The sequence below is a fragment of the Petaurus breviceps genome, unplaced genomic scaffold (assembly GCF_028583685.1).
Source record: "Petaurus breviceps papuanus isolate PSGF00001 unplaced genomic scaffold, PetGlider_PUasm1.0 90721, whole genome shotgun sequence".
Classification (NCBI taxonomy): Eukaryota; Metazoa; Chordata; class Mammalia; order Diprotodontia; family Petauridae; genus Petaurus; species Petaurus breviceps.
The window spans coordinates 3,912,546-3,924,054 of NW_027187322.1; positions in this window are offsets into that span (position 1 = coordinate 3,912,546).

An 11,509-nucleotide genomic window follows, 5' to 3' on the forward strand; every position below is an offset into this window, starting at 1 on the left:
TCATAGGAACCACCCCTCTGTGCCCATCTACCAAAGAGACAACAGCGTTTTGCCTGTTTGCCATTTTTTTCCTTCCGTGGGAGGGAGAAGCTTCTGCTCCTGCCCAGTCGGTCACTACCTGCTAGAGCCTGGCCACGGCTGCCAAGGCCCGAGCAGAGGGTAATGATGCCTGCTCCCCAGCCTGAAAGACAGCAGAAGCTGCAGCAATGGTGGCCTTCTTGCAGAAACACAAGGCAAAACCAGTGTGAGCATGATCACTTCCTGACATCTGGATGGACTACCGAGGTAAAAATACCCCCCAAGCCCTGCTGTCCTAATAGGAAAAAGGCCCCAACTGCTTTTCACTTCCTCTCGCGCTCCCCACGGGGGCTCCTCCAAACCTCCTCAGACTTGCCATGGCTCCCCTCCCCCCACCACTCTGGGCCTTCTCTCACTCCCTCCTCCTTTCACCTCTCTCTCCCATGATAAAGTGTCCTTACTCCTTACCAAGGCTCCCTCTTCTTGCCCAAGCAATCCCATGTCTTCCAGCCATTGCTCCCCTCCATCAGCCTCATCCCAGTCTCTCCCTGACCACTGGCTTTCTCCCTATTGCCGACACACATCCTCAACAAACCCTCACGTGATCCTTCTGTCCCTTTAACGACTGTCCTACATTTCGGCCCTTTGTGGCTAACTCCCTAAGAAGGAAAGAAAAGAGGAAAGCCTTTATTAAGCCCCTATGGCGTGCCACACGCATTGCTAAGCACCTTATAAAAAGTTTATTTTATTCACAGCCCTGGGAAGGGACTGCTGTTATCCCCATTTCACGGGTGAGGAAACTGAGGCAGAGAGCAATAAAGTTCTTGCCTGGGATCATGCCTCCTACAGTGTCTGCAGTCCCCTCCTTCTCAGTCTCCCCAGTGCCCAGCCCCTACACACGTCCTAGCATCATCATTCAGCCCAAAGTTACCAGCAGCCCCTTCGCTGCCCAGCCTAACAGCCTCTCCTCAGTCCTCCACCATCACGAGTTCTCTGCAGTCCTTGATGCTGCTGTTCGCCTTCTTTCTTGATCATTCTCTTTGCATTCCCGGCTCTCCTCCTACCTCCCTGACCATTCCTTCTCAGCCTCCTTTGCTGGCCTTTCATCCAAGGTTCCCCTTCTGCCTGAGTGTCCCACAGGGCTCTGTCCCGGGCCCTCTTCTCTTCTCCCTGGAGGGTCTCATCAGCTCCCATGGATTTAATGCTGACGACTCTTACATCTACTCAACCCAACCCTAAGCCCTCTGCTGACCCAGTTTGGCATCTCCAGCTGCCTCCTGGCCAACTCAGACTCAACATGTCCCAAACTTAGCTGAGCCTTTCCCCACCTTCCAGATTCCCCATAATTTTTGAAAGTACTGCTTTCTTCCCAGGCCTCCAGATTCAAGGTCTCACACCCTCTCACAGGCTGCTCTCCCCTCTCTGCTCTGCCCAGGCCCCATCCAATCTGGGTTGCAGAGACCCATCGATCGTACCTTCCTCCCATTTCTCCTCTGACACTGGCACCCCTGCTGCAAGCCCTCATCTCCTCGTGCCTGGAACTGGACATGACCCCGCTGGTGCCTTTCTGCACTGCTCTGGTCACTCCACCCCTGCTCCATAAACATCAGTGGCTCCAGAATCGAATGGGAAGTCCTCTACTTGGTGGGCCAAGCCCCTCCTCATCTCTCCCACCTCTCCCCACAAACTCCTGGCTCTTGGGATGCTGATTACCTTGTTATTCCCCGAACAAGACCCTCCTCCTGCTGCAGTCATTCCCTGTGGCTGGCCCCCATTCGTGGAGTGCTCTTCCCCCTCATTTCTGCCTCCTGGCTTCCTTCACAGCTCAGATAAAATCCCACCTCCTCCAGGAAGCCCTTTCCAAGCCTCCTTCAAGCTTGTACCATCCCGAAGTCAGGAAGACTGGAGTTCAAATCTAGCATTAGACACTTCGCAGATGCATGAAGTCACGTCATCTCCTTGCCTCAGTTTCCTCAACTGTAAAATGGGAATAACGACCGATATACCTCCCAGGGTGGTTGTGAGGATCAGATGAGATAAAAATTGTAAAGCTTTGAGCAGGGTGCTGAGCACACAGTAAGCACTGCAGAAATGGTAGCTGTCATTCAGTCATCTCAGTCGTGACGACTTCTCGACCCCATTTTGGGGCTTTCTTGGCCAAGACACTGCAGGGGTTTACCAAGTCCCTCTCTGGCTCATTTGACTGCTGGGGAAACTGAGGCAAACAGGGTCACTCAGCTAGTGAGTGTCTGAGGCCAGGTTTGAACTCACAGACATGAGTCTTCCTGACCCCAGGCTCCCCTTCTGGCTGCCTCAAATGCTAACTACTGGTATGATTATTATTCTTTTGATTGCTTTCTGTTTATCCTGTTTAGCTTATGTACACCTAGTAGTTTTCATGGTGTCTTCCCCCTTCACTTGGGAGCTCCTTGAAGGCAGACTCTCTCCTGCCTTTCTCTGTATCCAAAGGCAATGGGGTGGCATGGCAGAAAGAACGCTGGGCCTGGAGTTCAAGGACCTGAATTCAAATGTGGCCTCAGTTACTAAGTACGTGAGCTGGGCAAGTCACTGCTGCCACCTGCCTCAGTTTCCTCAACTGTAAAGTGAGAGAAACTCTCTCTTTTTCCCCTCCTTAACACAGAGTTGTTGTGCAGGTGCAGTGAGGTAATGAAGCAGTCAGCACAGCAGCTGGCATACAAGAGGTGCTTAATAAATGCCTCGACTGACTGGTCATGGAAGGAGAAATCACCTCTAACAAAATAAGAAGTGATGTGTGAAATAACAGCTGCTTGTTGTCCTCCAGTAGGAGGCCCCGCAGTTTACTTCCCCTTGTCTCCCACCTTGAAGAGGGACTGTTCTCTTCTCTTTGTGGCTTTCGTTGAGACTCTTGGTGACCTCGTGTGGGGCTTTCTTGGCCAAGACAATGGAAGGGTTTGCCATTTCCTCCAGCTCATTTGACAGATGAGGAAACTGAGGCAAGCAGGGTCACCCAGCTAGGAAGTATCCAAGGCTGGATTTGAACTTACTAAGAGGAGTCGTCCTGACTCCAGCTGCCAGAGCATCCCAAATACTGCCCCCTTCTGTCTCAATGATTCCCCTCTCTTCTCTACCCTTCTCTCTCCTGTGAAATGCCTTTCTTATCCATCCTAAATTGTTACAGAGTGCTGCCGATTGGCGGTGGCCTCTAAGTGCTCTATACTCACTCTCTAAAGCCAGAGCTACTATCAGCCAAGCAGGCTTTCCTATCATGCTAAGAAACCTCTTGGCTCTCAATCTGGCCCTTGGCTTTGACTCATCCTCATCAGATGACACCTGATGGCCAGGCATCTCCAGAGAGGTCACATGCCTCTCAGACAAGAGAGTTCTTCAACATCCACGTGACCATCCCCAGAACCATGTGCCCAGGGTTTCCCTGGCATCTTTTTGGGGCTCCAAGGACAAGGTTGCTCAATATTTGGGCCCTTTGGGAACGACGAACTTCCTGGCTTCATTTAGACATGTGGCAGCTGAGCTCCGAAAGGAGTTAGCACTTTGAAATGACAAAGTAGTCTTTTTACTGGCCACCAGACAGGAAAAGCTGAGGACTCCGTGGATATTTAAAAGGAAATGGATATCCGCTCAGTGCCTTATCTCCTTCCAATATGGATTGTGTCAGGACTATTTCAAACTACTTCTCATTGGGCATGATGATCGCAGTGTCGGGGGGACAGGACAGCAAGGCACAGGTACTGCCAAGGTGACCCTGAGCCCTGCAGGGTTTGACCTGCTTCTCTTGTGGATGTTTTCTTTCCCTGATCTTGGGTGAACTGGTTCCTGCCCCAACACGGATGGTTCTCGGTTTAGAGGTGGTCTTTTGAGTTAAAGAGGTCTGGAGGTCCTGGGTGCTTTGGATTGGTGTTAACTGGTGACCCGGGGAGGATTCCCCTAATAACTAGTCCAGCGGTCTTGGAGAGGAGAACCACTATCAAGACAATGGATGCAAGCCTGGCCCGTTTTAACCAAAGACACAGACTGAGGATCATTTGGACAGTACAGAACCGAGGTGAAATGTAAAATGCCTAGTTAGCAATCCTGCAAGCTGCTTCATGTTCTAATGAGTTTCAGAATCAGTCCCTATAATCACACACACAGACACACAATTAAAAGTTGTTTCTAGTCCCTGTTTTAAGTCTTTCTGTCATATATATTGTGAGCCTTTTTTTTTTTAGCATTTCTTTTGTTTGTAGGAAAATAATACCTGTCCCATATCTGCTTTACATTGTACACCGAGTACCTTTTTACTTCCCACTTTGGAAAAATATAGATTTGAGCCCAAATTTAAGTGTGAGAGAGAGAGAGAGAGAGATGTAATAGTAATTATACCATTAACACTTAAACTAACCTCTCACCTTTGAGGCAGGCTCTTCCCTGGACTGAATTTGGTTGAGACCTTGTTCATAGCAGAGAGGTTCCTTAGTGGAGGAACTCCCTTGAGTGGATGCAGCAGTAATTTCTGCATGTTAAATGAGGCATCCTGATCACAGAATCTTCTGGGCAATGCCAGGCTTGGCCAGGGTAGGGGGTCACTTAGGTTATTTCAATGTCCAGAGTTACCAAGGTAGAGGGCCATTCTAGATGATTTCTCACATCTCTCTGCAGGATCCAGCCTCATTCAAAAGGAAAGAATTAGCTACGTGGCCTCTATAATTGAAAGACTAAAGCCCAGCCGTGGCCAGAAGGGAGGAGTACAAGATATGGGCCTGTGAATTACGTCAGCATCGGAGACCCAGTGGTAAGGGGGATTGCTGGTTCCCCTTCCCAGAGAGTCTCAGGGGGATTAAAGAGGTAGGCAGTCATTACAACGTCACAGCCACCTCCAAAGCTTTCTTTGCCTTCTGAATCCTTGGCATCTGGTGCACATTCTGTGAGTGGGATCAAAGAAAGTTGACCTACCCCTTGGGCATTTATTACACTAAGACTTGCCTAGGAGCTGGAACTCTTGCTAGTCACATCTGGAGAAAGAGGGTGTAACTGGGCGTGGCACCCTAACCTTCGCCTCTCTCTGGGCTAGTTCACTCACCTCCGACCTTGTCTCGCCCTGGTAGGTCTGGCCATGGTGGTGACCACATGGCTACTACTCACTCATCCGAGGGGTGACCCTGTGTGGAGGAAACCCACTCCTCCTATCCCCCACTGTACCCCTTCAGGCTTCCCCACCAACTCTGTGCTTTCCATTTAGAGAAAACAAGTCATAATTATGTTATTAACACTTAAACTTGAAACAATTCCTAAAGGATAAGGCAGAATCAAGCTTTGTTCATTAGAAAGCAAAATCAGGAATGATCATTAATCAATTACTCAAACCATATTAAGCCCCAGCCACGAGCTGGGAATGCAAGTAAAAAGGATGAAATCCTCTCCCCTCACTGTGAACTTCTGTTCCGTTGGGAGGAGATAGCAAAAACACATACAATCCATCCAGCATAAATACCAAGTTAATAAATACAAATCTATGCAAAGCAGGTTAGTACAAGGGAGTCTGGGAGTGAGGACACTGGGAGATGGAGGAATCAGGAAAGGCTCCACATGAAAGATCATGTCTGAGCTACAGGAAACTGTGGGGAAAGCCATTGCAAGGGCATGGAAACAGGAGATGGTGGGTCATAGGGGACAAACAGAGAAAAAGTCAGTTTAGTTGGTTACTAATGGCAAATGAGACTGACAAGGTGGTTCAGATCCAGATTAGACATAGTAGTTATCAAATGCTTACCCTATGCCAGGCACTCTGTACATCATGGAGGGCTTTAAAAACCAAACACAGAAGCATTTCTATTTTATCCTCAAGGCCAAAGATCATGTAATTGGGTGGTCACATGGTTTTCTGTGCTTAAGGAAAATTATTTTGGCAACAGTATGTAATATGGCTTTGAGTGAGGGAAGAGACCAGAGGCAGGGAGGCTAATTAAGAGGCTGTTGTGATAATCTAGGAAAGAGGTGTCTGAGCTAAGGTGGGAGCCATGTGAGTGGAGAGAAGGGACTGGATGAGAAAGATGTGAAAGAATGGATGAAAGAATGTGAAAGAATGGATGAGAGAAGGGACTGGATGAGAAAGATGTGAGAAAGAAAGGAAGTGGAAAAAGCGATACAGCAATTTCTGGGATAGATGAGTTGAGGGAAGTTGAGGAGAAAAGTATAATACTAAAATTATAAACTTAAGACACTAGAAAGGATGTTGGTCCCTTCAACAGAAATTGGGATGTTCGGAAGGGGGGAAATATGATCCTAACATTTACACAACAAAAGGCAAACATCATAGCCTGCTCCTAACGCATTCCCCACCAGTGTGCTCTTGTAGCACACAGCTACCTTTCACAGGGTGCTAAGAAAGTGTTACACTCTTAGTAACATCAAACTGGGGGCATAACCATGAGCCATTCATACAGTTCATAACGCCCTTCCAAGGACAAAGTTACTATGGACCCAGGCCTTTTAAAATCTTCCTTATCACTATGCTATAAAAACGTGCATACGCTTTGACCATACCCAGCAATATTACTTCTCAGGCTGTATCCCAAAGAGATCATAAAAAATGGGGAAAGAACCCACATGCACAAAAATATTTATAGTGACTCTTTTTGTGGTGCCAAGAACTGGAAATCGAAGATGCCCATCAGTTGGGGAGTGGCTGAACAAGTTGCGGTCGATGAATGTAATGGAATACTATTGTGCTATAAGAAATAATGGGGGCGGCTAGGTACTGTGTAGTAGAGCACTGACCCTGGAGTCAGAAGGACCTGAGGTCGGATCCCGCTTCAGACACTTACCACACATACAAAAATAAACTAGCCGTGTGACCTTGGGCAAGTTACTTAACCCCAATTGCCTTCCAAAAGGCAAAAAAAAAAAAAAATTATGAGCAGGCAGACTTCAGAGAAACCTGGACTTATATGAACCGATGCTAAGTGAAGGGGGCAGAACCAGGAAAACATTGTACACAGTAACAGCCACAGTGTGTGAGGACTGATTTCGATAGACCCATATCAGCAATGCAAGGACCTAAAACAATTCTAAAAAACACGCCATGGAAAATGTCGGTTACATCCAGAGAAAGAACTATGGAGTCGGAATGCAGAATGAAGCAGACTATTTTCTGTTTTATTTTTTTTCTTCCTCATGGTTTTTCCCATTTTTAATTCTTCTGTGCAACATGACTAATATGAAAATGTGTTTAATAGGAATGTTTAATCAGATTGCATGCTGCCTTGGGGAGGGAGGGGTGAGGAAGAGGGAAAAATTTAAAACTTATGGAAGTGAATGTTGAAAACTAAAAATAAATGACTTAATTAAAAATATAAATAAACTCTTCCTCATAACACATGAGTCTAATGTAGTGACCCCTAGAGTTATATCCATCACCTGTTGTCTCTTCAAGAACATCTAATTAATTTATTTTTATTTTTATTTTTTGCTTTTTGGAGGGGGGAAGGTAGGGCAATTGGGGTTAAGTGACTTGCCCAAGGTCACACAGCTAGTTTTGTGTTAAGTGTCTGAGGTCGCATTCGAACTCAGGTCCTCCTGACTCCAGGGCCGGTGCTCTATTCACTGCGTCACCTAGCTGCCCCAGCATCTAATTAATTTAATTCCTCCTCAATATCATTGATATCAGTGATTAGCATTTCATAATCACTTAACCAATTCACATCAATTAGTTTTTTTAAACAAAAGGAAAATTTCCCAAGAAGATAAAGCTATATAACAGAAGCAGAAACATTTCCCTCAACAACAGTCAAGTTAACAGTGGCTTCTGTAACACCCTAGTAGCTGGTTGGCTCAAATCCAAAGTTGGTACAAAGCATTCACCCCAACCCAAGTTTATTTCCAAACATGGCTTATTTAGCCTCCAGGTGAGTGGTCCCCAATGGACCATTTGGGATCTGATGATAAACTTTTGTCAAGCTGCTCACTTCAGGCTTTGCTCCCCACCCGGGGTGGTTGGCCAAAAACTCTGGCATCCTTCAAAACGCTGCTCCAGGGGCCCTTAGTACAGGATGGTTTTCCTGCCCCCGAGGTGCTATGCCTCCCTCCAAAATCACCTTGCATTTACTTGCACCTATATTATGTATACACTTATACATGGAGACAAAGTACATACTTTGATGTGTCCCTGATACAATGTAAACCCCGTAAAGGGGAGCGTTTTCACCTTTGGCTCAGCGCACAGTAGGCACTTGATGAATGCTTCTCTATTGACCAATGGATAGATGATCTCTGAGATTCCTTCCGATTCTAAATCTGTCATCCTAAATTCTTGCCTCTCTGGGTCTCAGCTTCCCCATGTGTAAAATGAGGGAGCTGATCTAGGTATCTCCAAAGAATCTTTCAAATTTCAGATCTGAACTATATACTACAATTCAAAACGAGGAGCCAGTAATTCTCTTCCCCCATTCCGGGAAAGCTTGTAAAGTCTCAAAGTAAAGGTTTCAGTGACCTCGGAATTTATGATTTTACACGTCATCTTTCCTCATTTGGTTTGCTTTTGGTGATACTAAGTTTAGAATTTTACAAATCAAATAAAGGATCGGTTCGCTGTACATAAGCTTCAGCAAAAATAATCCCTTGGGGAAAGGCTACAGGATGTCTCCCAAATTCACTACGTATTAATTGATCAAAATTGTTTGTAAGGGAGTAAAAAAAAAAAGTCCTTAGATAAAAGAGGACCTGCGTGCTGGAGTCTGATGAGGCTTTCAGAAAAGCCGTCAGCAAGATTTGAGCAACCAAATGGGAATGCCAAGTTTGAGTCTGTCACCCACAGTGGGGTGGGCACGAACTACTGAGGCAGAGATAGCGCCGAAGGGCGGGAATGACGGGGTCCTCTTTCCCATCTGTCTCCTGCCTCCCAAACACAGGCCTGCTCACCTCTCCCCAACCCCTTCTCCCCGTCTGACTTAGCGAAAATCCTATCCAGGGAAATCTGCAGCTGGCCAGTTAATGCTCATTTCTTCTAGGGAATCACGGGACAAGTCAAGGGAGGAAGGCAGGGCATCTGCTTCCACCTGAAACGGCCGCCCTGAAACTCTTCCGCCTCAGGACCTCTGTACACACTTCAAAGCTCCTGAGGAGCTCAGAGAGCTTTGGTTTATGTGGGTTATGTTTGCCGATAGTCACCATATTCAAAGCTAAACCCGCTACAGTGGATATATTTGCTAATTTGGTTCATTTTTTTTTTTTTGCAATAACAGCAATAAGCTGAACATATTTTAAAGAAAAATAACCTTATTTTCCAAAACAAAAAAAAAAAAAGGAGAAAAGTGGCTTTGTTTTACATACTTTATGCAAATCTCTTTTACGTTCGGCTCTAGAGAACGTAACGGTATTCTCCTGGGTGCTTCGGCGCTCGATCTGTTACTTACACCTTTTAGGCTGAAGTGTATGGAGAAAATCCAGCCTCACACACATGCACGGCTGCAAGAGAAGGAGCGGAGCGCTTTCAGCAGCACAGTGCCTTAGTATTATGATGAAAAGGATCCCGTGAAAGGATCTCGAGGGCCCCCCCCCCCCATGGGTGTTGGCGACCTTCCTCCAGGGGCCACAGGTCCCACTCTGAGAATCACTCTCCTAAAATATCTTCTGTCTTCTCCCTTGGAAATCCTACCCGAGCTTTTGGAAGCCTTCACCCAAACCCCACTCCCCCGACTCCCACAGCCAGGTGTGGCCTAAGAGGGCAGCTGAAACTCCGTCCCTCAGGCTCTGCTGGGAACCCTGAAGGGGTTCCGGAGGGCTGGGAGGTGACTGGCTCACAAGTCCCGCTCTGGTATGTTTTCTCAGTTGATAACCAACTGATGACAATTAGCCAGCCAGCAATTAGCTTTTAGAAATAGGTATTTACGAAGGTGTGTTTAAAAAAAAAGTTGGCACAAAATATTTCCCCCAACAGCGATGGCCAAATGCTCCCAGAAAGTGAGGACTGCTTGATCCCCCTGAGCCCCACTGTTCCATGTCAGAGCCAGACTGGAAGGCTGCCTCCTTCAGGAAGCCAGTGAGTTTGGGAATGCCTCCTCACCAAGCCCTCACAGGCTGCTTCTGAACAAGCCTAAGGCACCACTGACTGCCATCAGACTATAGTGAGGGTCCTGCACTTTTCTCATTTCTCTGGGAGAAGATAAGACTCCATCTTTGTCTGCTGTATCTCACCCAGCCTAGTGCTGTGCACATGGTCAATAAGCATTTATTGAGGACCTACTATGTGCCAGGTACTGTGTTTAGAGCTGGGGATGAAAGAAAGTAAAAAGTGCAGCCTGTGCCCTGGAGGAGCTCTTGTGATGTCAGGCAGGAGGGCAATAGCACTGGCTCCAAAGAATGAAGGTTAAGGATCACCCAAGGGCCTTGAGGGAGGGGTTCCAGGTGAGAGTGAATAGAAGGCAGCCAAGACTGTGTGGGAGAAGTATCACAGAAGATATTCTCAGAGAAATAGGAGATTGGAAAAGGAGATAGGCAGCCATGCACTGAGAAAGAGGGAGAGTCAAGGGAAAGCCTGGGCGGTCCGTTGGTAGGCAGGCCCTATCAGGAGAGTTAGAAAAATATCCCCCAAACAGGTTTGGCTGTCTTCTCCCTTCAAATCTTTATGGGGGCCCATGGATGAGAGGCACAGAGGGAGGACGGGTGTGGTTCTGGTATCATGGGAGCAGATGGAAGGTACAAGGGATACAAAAACAAATCCATCCCTTCCCTCAAGGATCACAGGCCAAGCACTGGAAGGGACTTCTGAGGCCACCGAGTCCAACCCTCTCGTTTTACAGACAAGGAAACTGTGTCTCAAGGAAGTGAATTGTCCAGGGTGGAATAGGTGGTATATTTGTAGCATGTTGGAACCCTCTAGGAGGTGAGTCATGATCCTCAGAGGTTAGAGTCCACCCTGCCTAGCCCAGCAGCCTTCTCCCAGTCGAGCCCTGACTGGCCTTCTGATGTCTCATGTCTTAGGCCACTTTCCCTGACACAGTCACACTCTGGCCAAAATGGCTTCTCAGCTGCCATAGCTTACCATCTCCTGCCTCCATGCTCTCCTCCCGTTCCCCACACCTGATAAGGGCTACTGTCACCTTTCTGCCACTGCAAGTCTTGCCTCCAGGTGGCCTAGTGGATAGAGTGCTGGGCCTAGAGTCAGCACGACCTGAGTTCAAATCTAGCCCCAGATACTTCCTAGGCAAGTCAGTTAACCTCTGTCTGCAACAGTTTCCTCATCTATAAAATAGGACAATAAGACAATGTGTCTCACATGGTCACCTGAGGATTAAATGAGACAATATTGGTAATGTGTCCAGCACACTGTCTAGCATATAGGAGGTACTTAATAAATGCTCATCCTGGGGCGGCTAGGTGGTGCAGTGAATAGACCTGGAGTCAGGAGGCCCTGAGCTCAAATCTGGCCTCAGACACTTAACACAAAACTAGCCATGTGACCTTGGGCAAGTCACTTAACCCAACTGCCCTGCCTTCCTCCCTCCAAAAAGAATAA